The following is a 6446-nucleotide window of genomic DNA, read 5'->3' on the forward strand; positions in this document are numbered from 1 at the left end:
TTCTTGGTTATTGAAAAAATTATTCATTGAAATTTACTTACCCAATTCTTTTCTACGATTTGTTTTTTCTTTACTCCCATCTAAAAAGTTCGTGAGTTCTTTAATGTTAAATGAGGCATTCTTCCTTTCCCTGACTAAATCTTCATTAACTTTATTCTTTGCCATTGCAATGTTTTAAGAGAAACATAAAAAGTTTATTTGTTTATGAGGAAAACTTTTCACTCCACACCTATAATCATTTTCGATCAAGGATAAGATAAATTTTCAATAAACACCCATCACTCTATAAGGGAAACATGCACTGAAGAGCATTCAAAATGACACCTGTACTACCTTACATATTTTAGCCGTCGGCGAATTTGAACGTTTATTTACCTTTTACCTGCAGGGCAAGTGGGAATTCCTCAGAGGTTAGGGAAAAATCAACATCTAAACCAGTTTTGAGGGGAAGGTCTCAATAATTTCCCCTACTCCTAGATAAGAGCAATGATAGAACGTTTCCGGTCTAGTAAGTTTAAAAAATCATTAATTTATCACGAAGGTAATTAGGAAGTTCTCCTCTCTGAAATATAATGTACTGAATTCTATACTTTGTTCGTTTTTTAAAATGATAACGTAATTGTTATTTTAGTGGAATACAATTATGACGACACGACAATTGCTTAACGATATTCTGATTTAATTGTAACTAATTCTAAACATGCTCAGCATCGATTTTATTTCTCTCTTTCTTCACAGGCTGGGATTTTAAACTTTTCTTAATTTAGGACCATACAATTGAATAAATGAAAATATAATTCTCGTCGTTACTTTAAAGCCTTATCAAACGAAAAAATTAAAAAAAAAAAAAAATTGCTGGGCAGCGAAACATTTGTAATAAACCATTTTAAGTGACTTAATTTTAAATTATTCACTTTAATTTGTATTCAAAAAACATCTGAACAGTATCTTAATATCGATCGAACATAGTAATGTATCTGCCTGACAACATTATAAGTTGTGTATAAAAAATACTGGGTAATAATAATTGTACCATACCAATCATACATATGATAAAATTAATATTGATAATACTTAGCTAGCTTGCATGCAAAAATAGATTTAGATTGGTAAAAAAACGTAGACTTCTTTTTCAATATTTTTAAAAAAGTTATTACTTTAAAAGAAAACACCAAAAAACTATTTTTATTTTAGTAAAAAATTAATAACTTTAGAAAGTGAATTGATAATTTAACGAAATAATTCTATATTTATCACATTTTTGGCATAAGTGTTATCTTAAAAACCATTTAATGCATCTTTTTAAAATTTATTTCGATCATTACTGAACGATTTTTATGTGGAAATTTGAAAAGTATTAATTTAATTCATAAAAGTGATTATTAGTTATCTCGCTTAATTTAAGAAAAATATAACTTTTTTTAATTTCAATTGTTTTCTATTTAATAATTTTGTAATAATTTTTAGAAACCTGGTTATTTTTTGTAACTATCGATATATTTTAGTACTGTTTCAAGTTATTTTATATTATATCATTAAACAATTTTCAGTTTATTTGGAACTTTAAATTTTTATTCGGATTTGTTTTAAGTATAAATTTTTGAGTAAAAGTGATAAAATACTTATGTTTATTGTTCTTATAATTTTTAGTAAAAAAAGTTCCATTTCATACGAAATATCCCTTTTACATTACTGATTAATTTTGAATGTAATGTGCCAATTTTCGGCATGTTTCAATAGAATGTGTGCTTCAATTACCGAATTGCACTAATTGCATAAAAATATTAAAAAGTGGCTCATTATCGCAAATAGTAAAAATGTTGTTTTCTTAGATTGCAAGGGAATTTCACATCAAGGAATTATACTGTAAAATAATAAATAAAGTACATTATGATGGATCTGATTTTCTCATAATTTTCAGGGTAATAGTTAAAAACGAATTAAATCTGTAAAAAACTTATTCGCGTTTTGGGCACTGTAGTTTCGCGCTTTGTGGCACTGGAGTGCTTCGGGCACTAATAACAAGCCTAGACTAATTTTATTCATGCTACTCTTTTATTAAAAATATATTTTGTGACAGTTAGAGTTACATCAGATTCTTTTTTAAACTTCGTGTTTAAAAATTAAAATGAAACATAATTTCCATAAAAAGAATTCCCTAACATATTTACTTAAGTAAATGTTAGTATTTATTAGAAAGATATAGGAATGAAAAGTCAAAAAAAATCAATACAAAAAAGAATGTAATTAATTGTTTAGAAATACACTTAGAAACTAAAGAAAATCGAACTTTTATATTTTCATTCCTTAAAATACAATTGAAGAGTGCGCAAAAAAATATTAATAATAAATAAATAAATAATAATAAAGGAGCATCCTAAATAAATTTTGGTTTAATTATCGGATCTCTACGCTCTAGGACTCAATCTTAATTGGACGGGTGAAGACCAAATATGCTAATTAATTAGACGTTAGACGATACTTTAACTCATGAAATCAGACTTAAGAACGCACTTTCTCTGAATAAACTTTTTTTTCCCGACGAATTCGAATTTTCGGCCCTGACAGAGGTTCAAAGTTTCAGCTCTTTAAAGTTAATTTTACTTTTTGCGTATTTCGCCATATCTCAAAAACTTTAAAAGCGAAATTAAAAAATTTTTGCGCACAATTAAAAAGTTCGTTTATCAACAATAGAAATTTTACTTTTACAAATATCTATTATTTTTTATTACTACATAAAAAGATTGAAATGTTAGGTTTAGACCATTTTAAAGTGAGTAATTTTATAAGGAAAAACACAAAACTTGAACGATATCGGTCAAATGGTTCCTGAAAAATACATTTTTTTTTTCTTTTGAAAATGACTTTTTCGAAATGTGTTCTCTCAGGCACTATTTGACCGATTTCACTATTTTTTTTAAAAAATTATATTTTTTAAAGTGATGTAAAAAAATTTATACCTTACAATTCAAAATTTTTTCTACTATTACTAAATAAAATATTTTTTTTTAATTATTTACTAAAAGTTTTTTTTGCTTGGAATTACTTTTGAATAAACGAATTTTATAGTTGTGTATAAAAAAATTTTCAATTCCTTAAAATGTTTTTGAACTAAATACGCAGAGAGTAAAATGAAGATTAAGATGTTCATACTTTGGACCTCTCTTCTGACCTAATTATTGGAATCGAATTTCCTAGATTACGGCTACCCTTCGTATTTTAAGAGTCAGAAATCCAAATCCGTAGGGGAAAAAAATGTTCATTCAAATAAAGTAATGAAATAAATGGTTGAATAACTCTGTGAATCACACTGGGCAAGGTAATTAAAAATTTAATTTTAAAATTGAGATGTTAGGATATGATAATTAAGATACTGAGATATTTTAAAGACGCTTTAAAAGTTAGGCTACGTATTCGACTGTTCATTACTTTCGGCATCATTATACTCTTAGAAGTGATTTTTAAAACATGAACATTGTTGATGTTACGAGAGTTTGGTTCAAGACAATATAAAGATACAATTTACAATGCTAGCATCCACGTTTAAATTTTTATTGTTTAATTATTAAAATATATATTGAATAATTGATAAAATATATTATTTAAAATAAATGCATTCTTATGCACCTTACTAAAATTGAATCAACTGTGAAATAAATCATTAAAAACTAGAATTTTAAAAAAAAAAGCAGATGCATAATCACATTTAATCAAAAACATGTTTTATAAGACTTAACATTCGTTAAATATATTTTATTCAAATCTCCTTACTAAATTAGTATTAATTATATATTAAAATATATATTGAATAATTTATAAATATATTATTTCTAATTTATGCATACCAGTGCACTTTACTGAAATTGAATCCAACTGAAAACTGATATTTAAAAAAAAAAAATAATAATAATAATGCCTGACCACATTTAAGCAGAAATATGTTTTATAAAACTTGACATACGTTAAATATTTTATTCAAATCTCTTAACTAAATTAAGTATAAATTAGCAGACTATTTAAAAAGAAACATCTTATTTCATAATTAAGATGAAAAAAAAAAAAACGATATCGAATCAAAACAATGAAAAATCTTTAATAAAGTCAAGTTCCTTGTAAATTTATCACATTTCGGCATTATTCGCACCAATTAAATATTTTTTTTTCATTGTCGCCAAATTAATTTTAATTCATCTCAACTTCTAATAGTAGATAATGTGTAGATTATAAAATTTATTGCTCAAAATTTAAAAATTTTTCGCCCAGTATTAAAATAATAAATTAACATTAAAAATTATTTTTTGCATTTATTATCTTGGGGTAAACGAGTTTCTTGAATGGCTGCAATTTTTTTTTTAAATTGCGCAATTAGTTTTAAAGATATGGCTAAAAACGCAAAAAGTGTAGTTACCAGTAAGGGGACCAAATTTTCACATGCTTTCCTGGCTAAACTATTATGACCACAATTTTCAGATTGAGTCATCCTTCCCCCCCCCCCTTTATTTTAAGGATCAGAAATCCAAATATATTTAAAAAAAAATATATGTCTTCATTAAGAGAAAGTATATTTTTTGTCCTATTTCGTAACTTAATTAATCGTTAGTATAATTAATTAGCATACTTGAGATCACCCCCAGGAACCATTAAGACTGACACTTAGGTTGTGAAAATCGGATCATTAGAACAAAAAATATTACGGAGGATTTTTTTTTTTTTGCGCATTGTATATGTTCTAGATTACGGGCATCTTAATTTTTTTTTGGGGGGGGGGGATGAAAGTAAAATGTGCAGTAAGATAAGTTCTGAAAAGTTCCATCATCATCAAAGAAAAAAAAACTGAAAGAAGTTCTATTTGTATCAAAAAAATGATTTTTAGCTTTGTTTTAATTTAGCTAAATTTGAGCTTTTGTATTTTCTTACATGAATTTCTTTTTTAATTGGTCAGAATATTTTTTTAAATTTATAATTATTGAGGGGGATTAAATGCCTATCATGCTCATACTCCAGAATTTAACGGAAATAGTACTTCTTTGATAAAACTTCGGAAATAATACTCTACAGGATTTTCTTTTTTTAAAAGTTACGAAGTTTATTTTTCAGCTCGCAGCCAAACAAATACGTTTAATACATACACACTTTTTAGTATGTAAAAATCTTGCCGTAACTTAACATTGTAAAATACCAATATTTCATTTTTCAGCGTGAAACTTAAATCTCTTCTTCCTCTTAATCCCCCCCCCCATTTTTATTTTCTTCAAATGAGCATTTTGCTACCATCAAACTAGATTTTTGTCGATTGTTTGTTTTCCAAGATTGCGAGCAAGACGCATTTTGCCCACTTATAGTTTGTCAGGGTGTTTCGCAATAGATTCGATATCATAGATTTCCACTACGTTTTTGTTTCTTCCTCACTTACAACGAATACATAATTAACGAACCCTTAAAGTGTATTTTTAGAAATCTTGGCAAAAATTAATTTAAAAAGGTATACACGTTATGAGTCACAAAATGTTAGTCATGTCACAAAATAATATTTAAGAGGTAAAAAAAAGCTATCAAATTCTTAACAAATCACGAGTAAGGAAGGTTGGACTGAAGGTGATTATCCATAGGAAACTGAGATCATTTGATCGGCTATTACAAACGCCTCCAATTTTGATCAGACAATCAAACTGGTTTTGGTGTTATCCTTTTGTCTTTTTTACTAGTGATTTGATATATTTCTTTGGCGTTTTTTATTTCTTCCTCGCTTAAATTATAATTAACAAACTCTCAAGTGTATTCTTTTTCGTCTTTATCTTTTAAAAGATTCTAAAAATATATTTCAAATATGGTCATTACACACCCTGAATGCTTTAGATATTTTCTTTATTATACTTTTTAATAAACTAAGAAACCATGCTTTTTAATTTTTCATTTCTCCCTTCAATACCTATGAAACCTACCTTTAAAAAAGTGAACAGAAAATCTCTCTCTTCTTGAAAAAACATGTTATAAACACATGAGTTAACTGCATAATAATTTCTAGAAATTTTAAATAGCAGTTTCTAACATTTTGAAACTTAGAATGCATAACTTACATTCTGTGTTGAACAAAATTATCCTTCCACATTTCATGTCAAATTAACTTGATTGTTTAATTTGACAAATTAACATATGAAAACTAGGCATGTAATGCTGCTCCAAAGCGATCTAGTTTCAAATTGAAATAGTTATTACAGAATAAAATTTTAGGTAAGGTTTAAAATTAATGAACATTTTTAATAAATATTAAATTGTATATCCATCTAAAAAAAATATATTGTGGTGTATTGGGTATCTTACTCATCATTTGGTATATTTATCATACCCAATGATATGATTATATATGATGAGGAAGATTTTTTTCAACTAATACTCTCCTCAGAAGAAAATAAAGAATAAAAAATATCAGATAGGAAATAATTTGC

The sequence above is a fragment of the Parasteatoda tepidariorum genome, chromosome 9, assembly GCF_043381705.1.
Source record: "Parasteatoda tepidariorum isolate YZ-2023 chromosome 9, CAS_Ptep_4.0, whole genome shotgun sequence".
Taxonomy (NCBI): Eukaryota; Metazoa; Arthropoda; class Arachnida; order Araneae; family Theridiidae; genus Parasteatoda; species Parasteatoda tepidariorum.